This window comes from Pseudorca crassidens, unplaced genomic scaffold (genome assembly GCF_039906515.1).
Source record: "Pseudorca crassidens isolate mPseCra1 unplaced genomic scaffold, mPseCra1.hap1 Scaffold_313, whole genome shotgun sequence".
Taxonomy (NCBI): domain Eukaryota; kingdom Metazoa; phylum Chordata; class Mammalia; order Artiodactyla; family Delphinidae; genus Pseudorca; species Pseudorca crassidens.
In genome coordinates, this window is record NW_027136240.1 from 26830 (window position 1) to 47268 (window position 20439).

The 20439-nt window shown below is 39.0% G+C and overlaps 1 protein-coding gene across 1 annotated transcript in view; it reads right to left on the reverse strand.

The window, feature by feature from the left end:
• LOC137218175 (uncharacterized) overlaps window positions 1–20439 on the reverse strand; it is a gene marked incomplete at its 3' end in the record, with an annotated part of 28073 nt that overhangs the window by 7104 nt on the left and 530 nt on the right. The window lies entirely within an intron of this gene.

Here is a 20439-nt window from a genome sequence, read left to right on the forward strand (position 1 = left end):
CCTTAGTTGTGGCTCCCTGGCTCCTTAGTTGTAGCACGTTGCCTCCTTAGCTGCAGCATGCATGTGGGATCTAGTTCCCTGACCAGGGATCGAACCTGGGTCCCGTGCACTGAGACCATGGAGCTTAATCCACTGCGCCACCAGGGAAGTCCCCTAAAATTATCTTTAAAACACACATACAAATACACACACACATATACACATGCAATGCCACTCTTATGCTTAAAAGCTTCCACTGGATTCCTGCTGCCTGCAGAGTAATTTACATAAGCAATCTCCTTCGTTTTGAGGACCATCAGGTTATTCCCAACTTCCTGAGATTATCAAGAAAACCATGAGGAGAGTCTTGCAGTTAAAGCTTTGTAGATGTCCTTTATTTCCTTAGGATGAATTCCTTAAAGTGAAATTGCTAAATCAAAGGATATGCACATTGTCAAAGGCATTTGATGACTATTATTAAACCGTTCTCCAGAAATGCCGTACTTAACTTACACTCACCAGAAGTGTGTACTACAACTTACTAGAATTCACATGTTTTCATGGGTATACCCACGGAGTGGAAATGTGTTCTATTCATTTTCAAATAATCAGAGCTGGAATACTGAACGGCACATGGTACTCAGCAAATGATTGCTGAATGAATGAAGAACTGAATAAACAGAAGAAATGTCCATTTGTGAAAAGCTCCCCGACTTGTGTATAACTTAACATAAGCATATCGTAACACAACTTCTAGATGTTGTCTAAATCTGACTGTTTCATGTAGAATTAATCCAGTAGCATCCTTTTGCACATGGGATCGATATTTATGGGATGCTCCACAACAGTGCTCCATCCCGGGAACAAAATCTTTGCTTCCTATCCATATTCACTACACATGTACAGATCCAATCTTATTGTAATTTCTTCAATTTTCCATCATCACCTATGCAGGTTAGAGGTTATCTGGAAAGGAGTTAACCTAAATAGTAAAATGAGTAAAAGGATGCTAAAATTTCACAAATCTATATTTCCGGATGTGTACATTCGGCCCTCTGTATCTGTGCGTTTCACATCTGCAGATTCAACCAACAACAGAGTAAAAATGTTTGGGGGAAAATAATTCCAAAAAGTTCCAAAAAGCAAAACTTGTATTTGCTGCTCATTGGCAACTATTTACATAGCGTTTACATTATATTTATAACTATTTACATAGCATTTACCTTGTATTAGGTATTATAAGTACTTTAGAGATGATTTAAAGTATACAGGATGGGGCTTCCCTGGTGGCAGAGTACTTCAGAATCCGCCTGCCAATGCAGGAGACACGGGTTCAAGCCCTGGTCCGGGAAGATCCCACATGCCGCGGAGCAACTAAAGCCCGTACGCCACAACTACTGAGACTGCGCTCTAGAGCCTGTGAACCACAACTACTGAGCCTGCGCACCACAACTACTGAAGCCCGCACGCCTAGAGCCTGTGCTCTGCAACAAGAGAAGCCACCACGAAGAGTAGCCCCCGCTCACCACAACTAGAGAAAGCCTGCGTGCAGCAATGAAGACCCAATGCAGCCAAAAATAAATATATAAATAAATTTTTTAAATAAATAAATAAAATAAAGTATACGGGAGGATGAGTGTAGATTATAAGCAAAACCTGCACCATTCGATGTAAGGGACTTGAGCATCTGTGGCTGTTGTATCCAGGGGGTCCTGGGACCAAAAGCCCAGGGATACCAAGGGACGACTGCATATGCATCTCTCTGTTGTACAGCTCTGCTAGAATAAATGTCACCAAAGCACCTCAGTTTAAATCTCTTCCTTCCAAAACCTTCCACAGGTGGTAAGTTTCCTTCCAGCCAGTCAGTCAAGCCAGAAAATGTGTATTTTGTCCTATAAATCTTACTGATATTGCCTAGGTACATCTGAATTCATCAACCTAGACTATCCCTTCCTCCCTACTTCTACTCCCATTGAACTAATTTGCGCTCAAATGATCGCTACCCCTGACAATAATTTTCATCACTGATTTTTAGCAGGCTAGAGATATATTCAGTGTTACTCCTGAAAGGTCATTTGATGGTCCTAAGGAGAATGGGATGGAGGAGTGGAGGTGGCATAAAACTAGAGGTAGGGATATCAGTTGAGAGACTCTAGTGGTAAAATACATAAGTACTTCCCAAAGTTTTTTATTTTTAATAAATTTATTTTTATTTATTTATTTTTGGCTGTGTTGGGTCTTCATTGCTGTGCGTGGGCTTTCTTTAGTTGCAGTGAGCAGGGGCTACTCTTCATTGCAGTGCACGGGCTTCTCATTGCGGTGGCTTCTCTTGTTGCAGAGCATGGGCTGTAGGCGTGCAGGCTTCAGTAGTTGTGGCTCACAGGCTCTAGAGCGCAGGTTCAGTAGTTGTGGCACACGGGCTTAGTTGCTCCGCGGCATGTGGGATCTTCCCGGACCAGAGATTGAACCTCTGTCCCCTGCATTGGCAGGCGGATTCTTAACCACTGTGCCACCAGGAAGCCCCTTCCCAAAGTTTAACATGTTAAAATGGACCCTCTGATCCAGATGGTCTGGGGTGAGGGTCTGAGATTCTTAGATGTTCTCAAGTGGTGTCAAGGCTGCTGGTCCATGGACTGCACTTTGAGTAGCAAGACTTTACACGAGAAACAATGAAGTCTTGAAACAAAAAATGACAGTGGAATCAAAAGGAGGGCATGGACTAACCAGATATTAAAGAGACATGACTTGTTGACCTGAGCTACCTGAGGTTACCTGAGCATGAGGTAGCCACACTGAGTTGACACAGCTCCTGCGAATGGTACAGAAGGGATGTTTGAATTAATCTGTGCAACTTTGCTTTAGAATGATAGCTTTTTGGAAGTAACTCTCAGTCCTTTATGTTATCTTGAAGGATCCATGGAGATACTGGTACCCTCCAGTTAAGATTCTCTGGCAATATAAACTTTTCAAAAGCATAAAGTCAGAAGAAATAGAAAACATTTACTCAGCATATACCATGAGCCAGTCACTCCATGCCTCTGCATATGTTATTCCTTCTCCTTGAATATCTCCATGCCCACATCACTCACACACACACACACACACACACACACACACACGAATTAACAATCTCTTCCTTTGTGTCACTGCCACATCTTTAATATACTTATCACACTGCACTGGAAATGCTGAAAGCAATTCTACAATCATAGAAAGTGTGGGTTTTGGAGCCAATCGAACTTCAGTTCAAATCATAGCTCTGCCATGTATTGGGTTGATGATGAAGACAAGTACCTTTGCTTCCTCAGTTATAAAAATGGAGGCGCCATCTACTGTGAGGTCATGTGTAGCCTTCAAGATGCTTTCCTTCAAGTAATAGGAAACCTAATTCACAGTGGTTTAAACAAGGAAGAGAATCTATCAGCTACTGAAACAGAAAAGCCCAGAGGTAAAGCAAGCTTTGAAATAGGCTAGTGTAGAGATTAAGAAATCATCAGGGTTTCTCTGAGATTCTTTCAGTGATACACTCCTCTTCCTGTGCCCTTCATGCTAATAAAAATGGTTACAGCGGGCTTCCCTGGTGGCGCAGTGGTTGAGAGTCCGCCTGCGGATGCGAGTCCGCCTGCGGATGCAGGGGACACGGGTTCGTGCCCCGGTCCGGGAAGATCCCACGTGCCGCGGAGCGGCTGGGCCAGTGAGCCATGGCTGCTGAGCCTGTACGTCCGGAGCCTGTGCTCCGCAACGGGAGAGGCCACAACAGTGAGAGGCCCGCGTACCGCAAAAAAAAAAAAAAAAAAAAAAAAAAAAAAAGGTTACATCAGTTCTAGCACTCACATCTGTATTAATACCCCAACCTGAAAATAAGAATGCCTTTGTTTGGTGTTCCCAGCTAAAGTTAGGAGTATCTCTCTCCTAATGCCTACCACTGCAGGTCACATGGCCATCCCTGAACCAATCACTGTAACCACAGGCAGGAAATGCACTGATTGGCTTCACCTTGGTCAGGTGCTCCATCCTTTGAGCCAGGAGTGGAATCACCCTCCCTGAGGATCTACAAACAGGAACTGGGAGCTGTAGGGAAGGAGGGTGGAAAATGGATGCTGGAGAGACAGCTGACAACTATTCACTACACCACACCTATTAGTACATTATACAAAGGGCGTGGCACAGAATCTTGTCTGCAGTTTGTGGGCGCACAGTAAGTGGTAGCTGTAATTTGCTTATAAGTCTATCTACTAGACCAGAAGCAAACAGAGAATGGGGTCCTTCTCAGCTCAGGCGTCCCTCATGCCTAGCACAGCACCTGGGACATAGCGTAAATATTTGTTGAATTAATGTTAACAGTTGGAATGGGAAATACAATGTGATAGAGTTATAGAAATTATTACAAGAAAAAAGAGAGGATCGTATGACTTAAGGGAATATGAAAACATACACTGTTGCTGGTCCACGACACTGATAAGATAACCAAGCTGGATATAGTTGAATTACAGACTGGGGTTAAAATTGGAATAAATTTCAGTATATATTTTTAGGGGTCTGCTCTAATTTTGGGTCAATTCAGAAAAGAAATACTAAGTGAAGTGTCTTTATCTGCTTTGCCTGGCTTGGGAGTAGAAGAGAAGAAAATCAACCTCTTTCTTTCCCCCTTAAATCTATTCAAGAAGTGTTGCTTGAGCATGCGCTACATGATCCCATATTACATAGGAAAATAAGTTTCAAGAGGACGGCTGATCTAGTCTATTATTTTGTGGATCTTAAGAATCAATGTCAATTAAAAAGACACTAACATCGATTAATCCCACTATGTGCCAGGCGCTGTCCTTCAAGCTTTCACAAATGTGATCTCTTTTAATCCTGAGTAAATTGAGGCTGTGAAAGGTTAAGCTCCTTACCCAGAATCACACAACTAATTAATAAAGACCCAGGTGCTGAGAGGCACATGCCTCAGAACCACTCTTCTTGTTACTAGAAAAGATTTCCTTGTATAAACCTCAGGGACTTTACAAGGGAAATATTGGATTACGGTAATATGACTCATTAGCCCAATTTAATATTACCTATTCATTATAATATAATGATGCTTGCATAGCAGAGCATGCTGCTGTATTTCTGCCTCTGGCTCAGATCACAGGAACTATGAACATAGGCTGATTACATGACCTACATACTCAATATTAAGAACACTTTGAATTGCTCTTATTTATGTGGTTGAAAATATACGGTCTAATTTTGGTCAGCAGTAGCATCTAGGTAATGCTGACTCAGAAGGGAAACATTTGTTGTTGCCAGGAGAAGTGCAAGAGAAAAGCTGAATCACACTGTACCACATCAGATGTTAACACTATTAATATAACGTGCTGAATAGTGAGCAAGATGGAATCAGACCATCTCTGACCAACAGGTTCGTCATTCTACCAGTGGACAGATCCAAGAAATGTCACGGTACTATGTCCCTACGTTGTATTATGTTTCTATCAACTAAGCTTATAATTAGTGTGTGGTTATCTGGCCAATGACACCAGTGTAGTGTACAATCCAAAAAGGGGATTGCAAACTCAATGCCTTCAGGGGCCAGGTGGGTAATGGAAATGAACACATTGGGCAGGTTGTCAGACGTAGGGAGTGAAGTCTACAGTGAACTCTCCGATGGAAGTAGATTTTTCAGGAGATGCCAGAAACCCAGGTTTTTAATATGAAATTTCCCATCTTCAAACTGTGATTGCCATAAAGCACTCTTGTGGGCCAGATCTGTCCATTCTCCCCTGCATGCCTCTGTTAAAAGACTCCTAGTTCATCTCTCATTTCTGTCTTCTTCTATCCTATGGAAGTCTGAACTTGCTTGGGTTCCAGTTTTCTTTTTGAGATAAGAGTTTCTGATACATGCTGTAGTTGTCTATTTGAGACATTGAGAAATTAAATCAATTTTAAAATTTTTATTATTTTTTATACAATTGTTAAAGGTTACACTCCATTTACAGTTATTACAAAATATTGACTATATTCCCTATGTTGTACAATTCATCCTTGTAGCCTATCTTACGCCCAATAGTTTGTACCTCCCTCTCCCCCACTCCTATATTGCACACCCCCAACTGGTAACCACTAGTTTGTTCTCTGTATCTGTGAGTCTGCTTCTTTTCTGTTATATTCACTAGTTTGTAGTGGTGTTTAGATTCCACATATAAGTGATATACAGTATTTGTGTTTCTCTATCTGACTTATTTCACTTAGCATAATGCCTTCCAAGTCCATCCATGTTGCTGCAAATGGCAAAATTTCATTCTCTTTTTATGGCTGAGTAGTATTCTACTGCCATACACACCATAAACATACCACATCTTCTTTATCCATCCATCTCTTGATAGACACTTAGGTAGCTTCCATATCTTGGCTATCCTAAATAACGCAATTTTGTTTTTTGGCCGCACCGCACACTTGCAGGGTCTTAGTTCTCCGACCAGGGACTGAACCCAGGCCCTCAGCAGTGAAAGTGTGGAGTCCTAGCCACTGGACCACCAGGGATTTCCTAATAATGCAATTTAAAAATAAACTGTTTCTGCTTTATGGTCTTCATTTATTCAATCAAAAATGTCTCTTGAGTACCTATTGTAGGTCAGGTGTTTTTCTGGGAGCTTGGGATACATCAGTCAGCAAAAGAGACAAAGAATCCTGCCTCCCTGGAGCTTGGGGGAAGAGAAGGGTGGAAACATGCAATAAACAATAAACATAATAAATACATAAACTATATAGGATAGTAGAAGAAGACGTTACAGCTATGGAAAAATAAAGTAGAGCTGAGTAAGGAGGATTGGGAGAGTATAGCGGAAAGGGGGGCCAATGACAATTTTAACCAGGGTGGTAGGGGCAGACCTTATTGAGAAGATACATTTAAGCAAAGAATTGAAGGAGTTGAGGAAGTTGGCCATGAGATTATCACAGGGAAGAGCCAGTGCAAGGATCCTACAGTATCCAGCCTCCATTAGGGCCCCCAGTGACCCCCTGCCTCCTGGTGTTCATGCCCTTGAGGGCTGAATTTAGAAGAGAGGAGAAGAGAGTGTGGCAGAAGTGAAAGTGTGTGACTTGAAAACTAAGTCATAAAAGGCATGTGTTGGTGTTTTCTCGAGTGTTCTTTCTCTTGGATCTCACTCTACAGAAAGGTGTGTTGGGAGCTGCCCAATGGAGAAGTTCATGTGGTGAGGAACTGAGGTCTCCAGCCAACAGCCAGGTGAGTGAGTTTGGAAGCGGGTCCTCCAGCCCCAGTCAAGTCTTCACAGACGGCAGCCCCAGCTGCCATCTTGACTGTAACCTCATGGAAGATCCTGAGCTCCAACCACCCTGCTAAGCCACTCCCAGATTCCTGACCCACAGAAACTCTGTGAGATAATGTATGCTTTTTCTTTTAATTACACTTTGGGGTAATTTGTTACACAGCAACAGATAAATAATACAGACCCTAAATAAGACTGTGCCTGGAGAATGTGAGGCAGAGAGGGAAGTGGTAGGAACTGAGAACAGAGGGTCAAGGTGAAGGTGTGGTAGGATCTCCAGGCTTCTATAAGAATCCTGGTTGTTCCTCAGAGTGAGATGGAGAGCCACTGCCAGGGTTCATTCTCAGAAGAGTGACATGAGATGACTTACTGGTGTGACAACTGAATAAGAAGGTAGGATTTCTTTAGCACTATATAACAAATTATTTCATACTCATGATGATTCAGAAAAGCTTTTTCTTTTTTTCTCCCTTGCCTCTAATTTCTGTCCTTGATTATCCTGTCAGCCTTGGGTTTTCACTCAAGTCTTCCTTGGATATTCCATGTGGACCTTACATTCTAGCATCTTCCATATCTCAAAACCTCGTCCTTCTCCCTTCAGGAACCCATCCAGAAACAATATTTTGGATGCTGCCTGACTTCAGCAGAACTACTTTTAAACCTTTGTAAAATCCAGACACTCTACTCTTTGTTTTAGAGGATTACGCTACATTGTATCAAACATATTGAAATGCACCCACATCCCACATTTAATATAGATGATATAATTATGTGAATTGAGTTGCAGATTACTGGCCAACATTATATTCTCTTTTAAGAGATTTAAACTTACTGATTTTAATTTTGTGAGTTTTTTTTTTGTATTTTGAAGCCATACCTATGTATGTGTAGACATTTATGTATATATGCATGTATGTATATGTGTATACACACACACACACACACTTCAAGTTTTAAACATCTTTATAAACCTTTAAAGGTCAAAGACCCTAATCGCTGTGCTTACAGTGCCCAAAAGGTAAGATAACCTGGAACTAGTTTCCTTATATCCTGTAGAACAGAGTTTCTCAACTTAGTACAATTGACATCTGGAGTCAGATTATTTTCTCTTGTGGGAGCTGTCCTGTGCATCGTAGGACGTTTAGAATCATCCATGGACTCTACCCACCAGATGCCTGTAGCACACCCTCTCCCCTCCACCCCACTGTGACAACCAAAAATGTCTCCAGACATTGCCAAATATCCCCTGGGTGTAGGGTTGCCAGATAGAATACAGAACTTCCACTTAAATATAAGTTTCAGATAAACAACAAATCACTTTTATTCATATGCCCCAAGTGCAACATTTGGGACATAATTATACTAAAAAAAGTGTTCAATGTTTGTCTGAAATTCAAATTTAGCCGGGTGTCCTATACTTTCATTTGCTAAATCTGGCAACCCTACCTGGAGAGAAAAATTATCCCCAGATGAGAACCATTGCCCGCGATCTTAATTCCCGCCTCCGCCTTCCCTTCTCTCTTTGCTTGAGCTTTAATGGTATATTACTTATTACACTGGTTAGTAAAGTCAAAGAAATCTACTTTCTTCAACTTCAGGGGGTTTCTATGCATGAATGCAATTAGTGCCATTGTCAGTACTCATTTACACAGAAGTCAACCAACCAGTATTTCTTGAACTCCTTTGGGCAAAGCATTGGGCTACAGGGATACAGAAGAAATATAAAATATAACCCTTAACTTGGAAGAGCTCCAATTTCATTGGGAGAAAATATAATACATACAAAATAGCTTATAATAGAGAATAAAACAAAATAAAGTGCTAAATTATCTGGTACAGACTATAAATGCTCTCAGAGTCAGGAGAAAAGAAGTGTAACAAAAGCCAGAACAGGCAGAGATGGCTTTGTAGCAAGGTATCGGGGACTGGGCTTTGAAAAACAACTTTAAAACTAGAGTAGGTACTCAGTTCAATAAACATTTGGATTTTGTTGTTGTTGTTGTTGTTTAATTAATTTTTTTTATACAGCAGGCTCTTATTAGTCATCAATTTTATACACATCAGTGTATACATGTCAATCCCAATCGCCCAATTCATCACACCACACCCCCCCACCCACCCGCCGCCTTCCCCCTTTGGTGTCCATACGTTTGTGCTCTACATCTGTGTCTCAATTTCTGCCCTGCAAACCGGTCCATCTGTACCATTTTTCTAGGTTCCACATACATGCGTTAATATACGATATTTGTTTTTCTCTTTCTGACTTACTTCACTCTGTATGACAGTCTCTAGATCCATCCACATCACAACAAATGACCCAATTTCATTCCTTTTTTATGGCTGAGTAATATTCCATTGTATATATGTACCACAACTTCTTTATCCATTCGTCTGTCGATGGGCATTTAGGTTGCTTCCATGACCTGGCTATTGTAAATAGTGTTGCAATGAACATTGGGGTGAATGTGTCTTTTTGAATTATGGTTTTCTCTGGGTATATGCCCAGTAGTGGGATTGCTGGATCATATGGTAATTCTATTTTTAGCTTTTTAAGGAACCTCCATACTGTTCTCCATACTGGCTGTATCAATTTACATTCCCACCAACAGTGCAAGAGGGTTCCCTTTTTTCCACACCCTCTCCAGCATTTGTTTTTTGTAGATTTCCTGATGATGCCCATTCTAACTGGTGTGAGGTGATACCTCATTGTAGTTTTGATTTGCATTTCTCTAATAATTAGTGATGTTGAGCAACTTATCATGTGCTTCTTGGCTATCTGTATGTCTTCTTTGAAGAAATGTCTGTTTAGCTCTTCTGCCCACTTTTGGATTGGGTTGGGTTTTTTTTTATCATTAAGCTGCATGAGCTGTTTATATATTTTGGAGATTAATCCTTTGTCCATTGATTCATTTGCAAATATTTTCTCCCTTTCTGAGGGTTGTCTTTTTGTCTTGTTTATGGTTTCCTTTGCTGTGCAAAAGCTTTTAAGTTTCATTAGGTCCCATTTGTTTGTTTTTGTTTTTATTTCCATTACTCTAGGAGGTGGATCAAAAAATATCTTGCTGTGATTTATGTCAAAGAGTGTTCTTCCTATATTTTCCTCTAAGAGTTTTATGATGTCCGGTCTTACATTTAGGTCTTTAATCCATTTTGAGTTTATTTTTGTGTATGGTGTTAGGAAGTGTTCTAATTTCATTCTTTTACATGTAGCTGTCCAGTTTTCCCAGCACCACTTATTGAAGAGACTGTCTTTTCTCCATTGTATATCCTTGCCTCCTTTGTCATAGATTAGTTGACCACAGATGCGTGGGTTCATCTCTGGGCTTTCTATCTTGTTCCATTGATCTATGTTTCTGTTTTTGTGTCAGTACCATATTGCCTTGATTACTGTAGCTTTGTAGTATAGTCTGAAGTCAGGGAGTCTGATTCCTCCAGCTCCGCTTTTTCCCCTCAAGACTGCTTTGGCTATTCGGGGTCTTTTGTGTCTCCATACAAATTTTAAGATTTTTTGTTCTAGTTCTGTAAAAAATGCCAGTGGTAGTTTGATAGGGATTGCATTGAATCTGTAGATTGCTTTGGGTAGTATAGTCATTTTCACAATATTGATTCTTCCAATCCAAGAACGTGGTATATCTCTCCAACTATTTGTATCATCTTTAATTTCTTTCATCAGTGTCTTATACTTTTCTGCATACAGGTCTTTTGTCCCCCTAAGGAGGTTTATTCCTAGGTATTTTATTCTTTTTGATGCAATGGTAAATAGGATTGTTTCCTTAATTTCTCTTTCAGATTTTTCATCATTAGTATATAGGAATGCAAGAGATTTCTGTGCATTAATTTTGTATCCTGCAGCTTTCCCAAATTCATTGATTAGCTCTAGTAGTTTTCTGGTGGCATCTTTAGGATTCTCTATGTATAGTATCATGTCATCTGCAAACTTCTTCTTTTCCAATTTGTATTCTTTTTATTTGTTTTTCTTCTCTGATTGCCATGGCTAGGACTTGCAAAACTATGGTGAATAACAGTGGTGACAGTGGACATCCTTGTCTTGTTCCTGATCTTAGAGGAAATGCTTTCAGTTTTTCACCATTGAGAATGATGTTTGCTGTGGGTTTGTCGTATATGGCCTTTATTATGTTGAGGTAGGTTCCCTCTATGCCTACTTTCTGGAGAGTTTTTATCATAAATCGGTGTTGAATTTTGTCAAAAGCTTTCTCTGCATCTATTGAGATGATCATATGGTTTTTCTCCTTCAATTTGTTAATATGTTGTACCACACTGATTGATTTGCATATATTGAAGAATCCTTGCATCCCTGGGATAAATCCTACTTGATCATGGTGTATGATCCTTTTAATGTGCTGTTGGATTCTGTTTGCTAGTATTTTGTTGAGGATTTTTGCATCTATATTCATCAGTGATATTGGTCTGTAATTTTCTTTCTTTGTGACATCTTTGTCTGGTTTTGGTATCAGGGTGATGGTGGCCTCATAGAATGACTTTGGGACTGCTCCTTCCTCTGCAATTTTTTTGAAGACTTTGGGAAGGATGGGTGTTAGCTCTTCTCTAAATGTTTGATAGAATTCAGCTGTGAAGCCATCTGGTCCTGGACTTTTGTTTGTTGGAAGATTTTTAATCACAGTTTCAATTTCATTACTTATGATTGGTCTGTTCATATTTTCTATTTCTTCCTGGTTCAGTCTTGGAAGGTTATACCTTTCTAAGAATTTGTCAATTTCTTCCAGGTTGTCCATTTTATTGGCATAGAGTTGCTTGCAGCAGTCTCTCAGGATGCTTTGTATTTCTGCAGTGTCAGTTGTAACTTCTCCTTTTTCATTTCTAATTCTATTGATTTGAGTCCTCTCCCTCTTTTTCTTGATGAGTCTGGCTAATGGTTTATCAATTTTGTTTATCTTCTCAAAGAACCAGCTTTTAGTTTTATTGATCTTTGCTACCGTTTTCTTCATTTCTTTTTCATTTATTTCTGATCTGATCTTTATGATTTCTTTCCTTCTGCTAACTTTAGGGGTTTTTTGTTCTTTCTCTAATTGCTTTAGGTGTAAGGTTAGGTTGTTTATTTGAGATATTTCTTGTTTCTTAAGGTAGGATTGTATTGCTATAAACTTCCCTCTTAGAACTGCTTTTGCTGCATCCCATAGGTTTTCGGTCATCGAGTTTTCACTGTCATTTGTTTCTAGGTCTTTTTTTATTTCCTCCTTGATTTCTTCAGTGATCTCTTGGTTAATCAGTGCGTTGTTTAGCCTCCATGTGTTTGTATTTCTAATAGACTTTTTCCTGTAATTGATTTCTAGTCTCATAGTGTTGTGGTCAGAAAAGATACTTGATACAATTTCAATTTTATTAAATTTACCAAGCCTTGATTTGTGACCCAAGATATGATCTATCCTGGAGAATGTTCCATGAGCACTTGAGAAGAAAGTGTATTCTGTTGTGTTTGGATGGAATGTCCTATAAATTAAGTCCATCTAGTGTAATGTATCATTTAAAGCTTGTGTTTCCTTATTTATTTTCATTTTGGATGATCTGTCCATTGGTGAAAGTGGGGTGTTAAAGTCCCCTACTATGATTGTGTTACTGTCGATTTCCCCTTTCATGGCTGTTAGTATTTGCCTTATGTATTGAGGTCCTCCTATGTTGGGTGCATAAATATTTACAATTGTTATATCTTCTTCTTGGATTGATCCCTTGATCATTATGTAGTGTCCTTCTTTGTCTCTTGTAATAGTCTTTGTTTTAAAGTCTATTTTGTCTGATATGAGAATTGCTACTCCAGCTTTCTTTCAGTTTCCATTTGCATGAAATATCTTTTTCCATCCCCTTACTTTCAGTCTGTATGTGTCCCTAGGTCTGAAGTGGGTCTCTTGTAGACAGCATATATATGGGTCTTGTTTCCACAACAAGAGAAGCCACCGCAATGAGAAGCCCGCGCACCGCAACAAAGAGTAGCCCCTGCTCGCCACAACTAGAGACCCGGGCGCAGCAACAAAAACCCAACGCAGCCATAAATAAATAGATAAAGAGGTAAATAAATAACATATTACAAGCAACTTACCTATCACCCTTAAAAAACAAATTCACACATCACCTGCAGAAGATTCTCTAATACTGTTCTCACAAATTCATTATTGGCCAAAAGCCTGGAAATTGTGGTTCACTTTAGTAATACTTATCATTATGGAGCAAAAACAGACTGCAAAAACTTGGCAAATTATAATTTTTGTGTGGTCGGTCTGTATGTTACTGTTCAGTATATTAATTTAATACTTCATGTCCCTTTATTAAGTCCTCTAAATATTGTTTTCTCTGGCATTCAACCCATGCATAAACTGACTTTTTCCCATTTTCCTTTCATAGAAAAAAGTTAAACTGGCCAAATGTACAACTTTACTGACATACTTTTTCCCCCCAAGAACATTCTCTTAATCTTCAATTTAGAGGCCTGCTATTGAAGAAATCAAGTGGACAGGGAATATTTTCACTTTGGTTTAGCAGTTTCTGTTTCAACTTTCCAATTTACAACCCTTATGCAGAAGACATTCAGAAAGAATGACCCATGAAACTTTAACAAACCTGAACTCTACATGTTACTTTATTTCATTTGTTCTATCTCCCTTCAAATTCTAGAACTAAAAGCTAACAGATGGGTACAAGGAAAGGAATTCCATCTCCCACCCTCCAAGTTAACTTCCTGACAGCCACTTACTATTTCCATTATATCCACAACAGTTCAATTATAATATTGAAACAACAGAAGGGGACCTGATGGGAATGTTAAATGAGTGCAGCCAGTACAGAGAATAGTATGGAGGTTCCTTAAAAAACTAAAAATAGAGCTACCATATGATCCTACAATCCCACTCCTGGACATATATCTGGAGTAAACTCTAATTCGAAAAGATACATGCACTCCAATGTTCATAGCAGCACTATTTACAATAGCCAAGACATGGAAGCAACCTAAATGTCCATAAATAGATGAATCGATAAAGAAGATGTGGTATATATATATATACAATGGTTCGAGTCCAACAGTAGAAGAAAAGCCAATGACCCAGTTTGAAGGCAGTCAGGCAGTAAGAATTCTGTTACTTGGGATGAGGCCAGCCTTTTTGTTCTATTCAGACCTTCAGCTGATTGGACAAGGCCCACCCACATTAGGGAAGGCAATCTGCTTGACTTAGTCTACCAATACAAATGTTACTCTCATCCAAAAACACCTTCAGAGAAACACCCAGAATAATGACTGACCAAGTATCTGGGCACCCCGTGGCCCAGTCAAGTGGACACATAAAACTAACCATCACAAAGGGTAATTTAGTGGTTTGGAGAAGGCCCAACTATCAAGATTCCACCCAATTCCCCCTTTTTTGTTTTGGCCATGCCACATGGCTTGCGGGATCTTAGTTCCCTGACCAGGGATCAAACCCAGGGCCCCTGCAGTGGAAGCATGGAGTTCTAACCACTGGACTGCAGGGAATTCCCTCCACCCTTTTTAAATTTTTTTAATTTTTTTTTATTTTTGGCTGTGTTGGGTCTTGGTTGCTACGCGCGGGCTTTCTCTAGTCGCGGCGAGCGGGGGCTACCCTTCATTGCGGTGCATGGGCTTCTCATTGCGGTGGCTTCTCTTGTTGTGGAGCACAGGCTCTAGGCGCACGGGGTTCAGTAGTTGTGGCGCGTGGGCTCAGTAGTTGTGGCTCGCAGGCTCTAGAGCGCAGGCTCAGTAGTTGTGGGGCACGGGCTTAGTTGCTCCGCGACATGTGGGATCTTCCCGGACCAGGGCTCAAACACATGTCCCCTGCATTAGCAGGCAGACTGTTAACCACTGTGCCACCAGGGAAGCCCCCTCCACCCAATTATTAAAGACAAACAATCCAGTCTTTGTAGAGCTGGGGAGAGGTGTGACGAGATGGTTTTCAGAGGGTATGTGCAAGTTGGGCCAGGGGCATCAAAGCCTACAAGTCATAGCCATCTCCAAGAAAAGACAATTTTATGGGCCTGAGGCCAAAGTAGGTGAAGGTCTGGACTGTGCCCAGCTTAAGACAGAAACAGCTGCCTGCACATGGGGATGAAAATGAAAGGGCCATCAGTCCAGACTGCTCAGCAGCAGTCCAGAGGCAAAAAACAAAGATGCGAAATCCAAATTACATTCATTCATTCAGCAGTATTACAGGGCCTCTGCTACATGCCCAACACTGTGCTAGACATTTCAGATACAAGTATGCATAAGAAATATATTCTTCCCTCCAGAAGCTCAGTCTAGAAGGGAATACAAATATGCAAACAGATAATGATTATCCATTGTGGAAGGCTCACAATACATTGCAATGATAGCATAATGTAAAGTGTCTCAGAGGTCTTCTTGCCACAAAATACCCTCTTATCTCCACCCCCTCCCACCACAGCAATAGTTACTAAAATTCCATCCAGAGATTCATTTGTGCTAGCAATTAAAACACAAAAAAACAAAACTCAACTACAAAGGCTGTCATCCACATCTCAGTAAATTAGCTTAATAAACCTACTTTTCTAAATGTAGCTGAAATCAGTCAGATAGAGAGAATGGGAGTTTTGAGAGGTGAGGAAAAGACATGAGAACGATTTGGAAGATATCGCACTAAGTAAGAGAGAATGCAGGGAACGGGCATCCAGAGGAAGGAGAGGATCTCTGAAAAGAAAGGGGACACTTCAAGGTCAAAATCTTCAAGTACAAGGACCCATTAACTTTCTAATACTTTCAGAAAATGAACCTAATTTCTAATGGAAGCTGCCTCCAGAATGTTCACTCACTTCAAAATTCTCCCTAGGGCTGATTGATCCTTCCACATTTTCTTCCCCCAGAGGGAAGAAAAGATCCAAAGAGGAGGCTCTGCTACCATCTCTCTACATCATGGCTGTTATGTCACTTAAGTAGTCTGATCCCTAACTTCATCACAGTTATTCTGTCCCCTTGGATTGTCTTGGGTGGTCAGGGTTAGGGAGGGATGAAGGACAGGAGAAGGGGGCTTGTTATGGCCATTCGACAGAGAAAGTAAGGAAGGTATGGATAAATAAAGATTTAAGGAAAGGAAGACACAAGGGGGAAGAGAACTAAAAAAAAGATATGCTTCTAACTGATATATGCCAATAATGTTACTCAGTTACTAACTATTCCATTTTATTCACTTGGTTGGCTACTGCTCACAGTAGCTTGAAATTCCAAGTACATCCTTTATTGTTAATCTCCAGATTTCCCCTTTCACTTATTCCCCATTATTAAAAGAAAAATTTTCAATAGTTGTTTAATTGCATTTTCTGTTCCTTTAGATTCTAAACATTGTGGGTAAAACTAGGTTAAGTGTAGTCAATGCAAGGTCAAGATCTTCAGGCACAAAAAATCCATTAAATTTCTAATTTAATGAACCTAATTTCAAATGAAAGCTGCCTCCAGAATATATGGTTAAGCGTGTTCTGGGTATAATTTGTTTTGGCAAACACTATAGAAATTCACATAAAATTTCACTGAACTAAAAGTAAATTGCCCACCTAGCAAAAGATATTTTTCAATAGCTTCAAATGAATCCTAAAGGATGACAATTCTTGGAGAGAAATAAAGTATGGGTGAGTTAGAAATTGTAATTCTGGGTCATCTACCTCAATTAGAGAGACTATCTATGTTTAATTTGGTTGTGGTTAACACAGTTGACTTGGAGGCCTTATTTAGACACAACCTGAAATACCAAAGTTAAATCTCTATATCTATGTGTTTTACAGTGAAAGAAATGAAACAAAATTTTCTTCAAAGTATTAAAAACCAAAATTGCAATTATTAATGAAGTACTAGAATGTGAAACTGTTTTTCTCTTTGAATTATCTTTTAGTAGCTGTAATTTCTCTGATTCATTAAACACTTTTCTTATTCTGGCCCCCCAAAACATCAATACAAATAAGATAAAGTTTTCCTAAAGCACCCTTCATGAACCCCTAAATGAACCCCTAAATGCAAAATCTCATGAACCCCTAAATGCAAAATTTCACTGACTGTGTAGTGGGCAGGTAATTACTTTGTCTGCTGAATCACCTTACTGACAGATTTTGAGGAAAATATTTTTACGTGCCACTCTCAAACTTGTTATCAGAAATTGTTATGCAAAAAAAATTGCAAACTTGCAAACTCTCACATTGTCTAATTTTTCCTCACCAAACCCACTATGATATAGCTAAAAGGGAATAACTTTCATTAATTTTCCTACAAATGAAAAAGACTGATAGGTTACAAATTATGCATGATTTTTAATTACAAGTAAGCTGGACAGAAACATCTACTTTATTCAAAGTTGAGGAACAGCCAATGGAAATTTCCCTCTAATTTAGAACTTAAATGCCTTTTCTTTTTCTTCTCTTTCAAGATCTCATCTCATCTGATCCTATCATCACCACTCCAGTTCACAGACCTTCAGTCTTGTGACTTTCCATCCTTCAAGACCCAGCTCAGGCATCTCCTCCATGGAGCCTTCCCAGGTTGCCTCAGGCACCATGATTTCAAAGTACCTACTGCTTATGTCACTAACCTACAGGTGGGAAGCATTACTTGAGTAATATTCAAGCTTTCTATTGACCACTTGTCACGGATGTTGTTCAAGCAATGAATGATGAATCGGATTAGATGTCCTGAGAACCTGATTATCAATTTCTTCACTTATACTCCCAACTAGACCACGGACTTCTTTTAACAGTTATCGCCTTGTTGTTTACCCTCTTCACATCCCTACAGTGGCCCTTTAATAACATTTATTATTTACATAAGCGTTATGAAATTTTATCTACTATGGTTATCCTGGTGCACTATAAGGATGGTTGCATCCACTTGTATAGAAGGAAAAGATCTCCCCTGAACTGAGAAATCATTTTTCAGTTATCTGGGTAAAAGGCCTATATCTGAGACTGGAAATGGAAACCATGAGTCCAAAAAGGTGGGACTGGGCACGCTTGATTTTACTGGTAGCAGGGCCAAGGAGACAACTCCCTGGTAGTGGTGGCCAATGGCATAACCATACAATGACCACCAGGGCATCAGAAAAGTAGGAAAGCTGGGTAGATGCCATTAGAGTTACAAGGTAAATACCTCAAATGCCAGGACCCAGGATCAAAAAGCAATATTCTGTAAACTTTTTTCAAAAAAATGCTTCAACATCCTCTAAATTTCCCTTTTGTTTTCTACACGTATTAGGTCAAGTTGTTTTGAAAATTCAGTCTACCTCAACTCTGTCAAGGGAAATCAATGAAAGGTTTTGCCTTTGCCTGAGCAACCAGGGGGCCAGAAAAGGGGCCAGGTGGCAACACACAAGCAAGTTAAAGAAACCTTATGAATGGGAAAACCTGGAAGAAGAATAAGAGCCACCTGCTCTGTTCTAAACACTGGAAGGTTGAGAGCGTGTTTTACCAAGGACAGCAGCATTTTAAGACAAACACTGCATTATTTCGAATGAGTTCCATTTCTCACGCTAAAAAAAAAAGTAGTCCTGCATAAAAATTAAAAGGGTATTATTTGCAAAAATTCAGAGAATACATGCTACATATTCTCTCTACAGTACAGAGTAACACATTATTGAGTAAAGATTATCATACTTTTATGAATAATAAGCTTTTCCCCCTCGACAGTATAAACAAGGTTCGTTTTCTGAAATATTTTCCCAAACACTATTCTTCCACCATAAGTAATATTGAAGCTCATCTAAAAGATTGCCAGGTAGTTTTTTCTATAGTTACTCTGGATATTCTTTTCAAATGACAAAACGTGTCTTATATGTTGTGAAATAGCTCTTCTGTTGTACAAACTACTTTTAAAAGTACTGAAAAAAAATTATTTTAGAATTAAACTATCTAGAAATTTCCTTACTCTTGCCCCAATAATGTAAAATATATTCATATCTGTTAAATTCAAATAAATCTTAAAAGTTATTTACTTATGACATTAAAAGTTAAAAGTTATTTACTTAAATCTTAAAAGTTATTTACTTATGATATATCAATTTATATTACAAGTTATATAAATTATATGCTTAAAATATTCAGGCATACATTCTTAAATTAATCTTAAATATAACTTCTCAAGATAAATATATTAACATCTCAGTGCTTCACATCTTTAAATCTGTGAAACACTCCATGGGAAGCAACAGAATAGTGATGCAATTCTCGGGTGAAAATTGCTAAAACTTCTTGAAATAGTCAAGTAATTGTTAAACCCACTGGTTTTGAAGTTAGAAAAACTGAGTAAATCTGAAAAACTGGATCAAGTTTCTCATGTACACCTTAAAGATTACCTATAAAGATTTATGTTAAAGCACTAATTTTAAAAAAGATAATATCAGTGTGAATTTGGGGTAACCATTTTCCCTGGAACTTTATGGAATAGAGTTCTCCCTTCCAGAAGAAAACTTATTAATTTTTTTTAGAAACTTCACTCAATATATTTCTTTTAAAAGTGAAATATTTTATATATTTCGTATATCTAGGAAATGGGATATTTAGCCAAGTGACTATGCTGAAAACTAAAAAACATTAACTAAAAAAATAATTAAAAACTATAAAAGTAGAAGACATCAGTAAAATACACTCTATACAGAACACTAATCATACACTGTGCACATTTCTTCTTACATAAAACGTACTTGCAGAACTTTAGTATTAGCATAACAATAAATTATTATACAGCATTTTAGGGGAAAATCTGGTTATTCCATATTCCTGATTGAATTCTGTGTAAACAGAAATTAACTATAAGGACTATTTTTGGTATCAAAGGTAATCCAAGCCAAAAGTGTTTAAGAGATAACCTGAGATTTTAGAAGAGAGATGTGTACAATCAAAATGGAAGCTCCTTAAATCAACTGGCAATAAAATATTAGACCAGAAATAGTAATGATTATAAACTGCCATTCTGCCACTGTTATTGATATTAACCAAAGTATTAGGGAAGAGAAAATACTAGAGAAGTATCAATAATACTTTCGGATTAGAATGAAAAAAAAGGAGATTTGAATAGAATTGAAAGTTATCATTGCTAATTAAAAAACAATTAGGTCGGGCTTCCCTGGTGGCGCAGTGGTTGAGAGTCCGCCTGCCGATGCAGGAGACACGGGTTCGTGCCCCAGTCTGGGAAGATCCCATATGCCGCGGAGAGGCTAGG